Below are 2,137 nucleotides of genomic sequence, written 5' to 3'. Positions count from 1 at the left end.
AAAAAAAGAAAAAGAAATTGCACTTGGGCTCCCTTCTAGGTATATTCCCCAAAGAGTTGAAGACATTATACCACAATGATATAGGCATACCTGTGTTTATAGCAGTGCTATTCATAACAGCTAAATCTTGGAAACAGCCTGTCCATCAACAGATGAATGGATTAAAAATGTGATATTTATACACAATGGAGTATTACTCTGCCTTAAAGGATAAACCAGTCATTGTAGGAAAATGAATGTGCCATGAAATTATAATGTTAAGTGGAGTAACTCAGACACACAAACTTAAATATTTCATGACTTCTCTTAAATGAAAAAAGTAGATAAAAGACATAATAAGGAAAAAAGGTATTGTAATAGAGCATGGCAATACGCACTATCTAAAAGTGTAGGGGCTGGAGAGATGGCTCAGTGGTCTAAAGCACCTATTTGGAACAAGCTTGGCAAAGCACAAGGACCATGGTTTGATCCCCCAGCACCACATGCCAGCCAGCCCTGCCCCCTGGTGGGCTGAGCTGGCCACACACACACACACACACACACACTAAATAAATGTTTAAAAAAATAAAAATAAAAGTGTAATCTGACTTAGTATAGTTGTCTTACATGTTTTTATGTTCTTTGGCCTCTTAGTCTGGTTTTCAATCTGTATATATAACTAACTTGCTATCGATTCCCGGGCCTGGCAATTGAGATTGGGCGTGGTGGCACACACCTATAATCCCAGCTCTTGGGAGGCTGTAACCAGGCGGATCACTATGAGTCTGATCTAGTAGTGAGACCCTGAACCACTGTAGACCCTTCCCTCAAAATGGATTATCATAATAATAATAATAATAATAATAATAATATAATAATAATAAACAACTTACTAAGTTCTTATAGGATAAAGAAGTAACTCTGATGCCAGAAAAATAAAAAAGGAATGGCAAGAGGGGGAGAAGAAGGGAAGATAAATACATTATGTTCATGGACCAATCTCCTATAGTAAATGTACTCATTATGTATTGCAAACATGTAACTCCTAAAGGTAAAAAGAAAGAAATTATTTTCCCTTTGGACCAACCATAACATCTTATTGGTTCCTTCATTAATTAATGAATTAATCAATAAAATCTTTATATATGTTAAAATAAAACAAAGATGACTCCTTGTTTCCTCCCATGAGCCATCTACGTACTTTTATAGGAGCCACTGTGCTTGAGGATGGGGTACACAGTCGACAGCCCCTCATTGGCCTTCTCAGGCTTGAGATGGCCGAGACACAGCAATGTCATACGTCTGAAACTCCGAAAGAGTCAAAGATGACAATTATAAGGCTACTATAGCTTAGTGGCTCTCATCTCTCTCTGCAAATAGAAATAATATGGGAAGCTTTCAAAAGTAATGAGAGGGGGCCTGGCCCTAGCTCAGGCCTTTAAGTGGCTGCTTCCACAAAGCTGTCAGCCTCAGGTTGCTGGAGTTCAAATCTCACACCTCTCCTGCTGGCCAAAAGTGCCCTGAAGGCATTCGAGGAACCAAAAAAAAAAAAAAAAATCCTTATTCAAAAGTAATGAGAGTCCACTCTCTCACCCTTAGAGTTTGTGATTTAATTAGTCTGGAATGAGCATGTACACTTCAAAATCTCCTTAGGTGATTCTATACATAGCCAGTATTACGAGACATTGGCACACATATAAATGCTTAAGTACCCTAAAGGGAAGTAGACAAAGAACTGTAGGAATCAAACTTAAAAACAATTTATCAAAAGTGATATTTATAGTCTCTTCAAGTGGTGATTAAAGATATAGTTTCTGGGCTGGGTAGCTAGCTCGGTGGTCTAAGCGCCTGCCTGGCAAAAACAAGGATCTGAGTTTGACCACTGGTACTACATGCCATGCCAGCCCTGGGACCCTGGGTGTGCCGCGCTGGCCACCATAACCGGCATGGTGCACACACATGTAATCCCAGCACTGGGGGGGTTGAAGTAGGAAGATCATTAAGAGTGTGAGCTGTGTAGTGAGACCCTGTACCAAATAAATAAACAAATAAATTTTTAAAAATTAAAAATGAAGAACCTAGAGCGTTAGACTGATAAGCAAAAGGTCCTGAGTTCGATTCCTGGTATACCTCCCCCTAATTTTTTTTTTTTTTTTTT

The 2,137-nt window shown here is 39.0% G+C and overlaps 1 long non-coding RNA gene across 1 annotated transcript in view; it reads right to left on the bottom strand.

Annotated features, from left to right (window-relative positions):
• Positions 1-2,137, bottom strand: part of LOC111812229 — a 3,592-nt gene that overhangs the window by 316 nt on the left and 1,139 nt on the right. Inside the window, exon 2 of the long non-coding RNA XR_002817790.1 lies at positions 119-120. This is a non-coding gene — a long non-coding RNA (uncharacterized LOC111812229). The remainder of the gene's footprint in view (positions 1-118; positions 121-2,137) is intronic.

This window comes from Octodon degus, unplaced genomic scaffold (assembly GCF_000260255.1).
Source record: "Octodon degus isolate 3935 unplaced genomic scaffold, OctDeg1.0 scaffold00117, whole genome shotgun sequence".
In the NCBI taxonomy this organism is placed as follows: Eukaryota; Metazoa; Chordata; class Mammalia; order Rodentia; family Octodontidae; genus Octodon; species Octodon degus.
The sequence above is the reverse complement of the archived record's forward strand: the minus strand, read 5'-3'. Positions and strand labels throughout refer to the sequence as shown.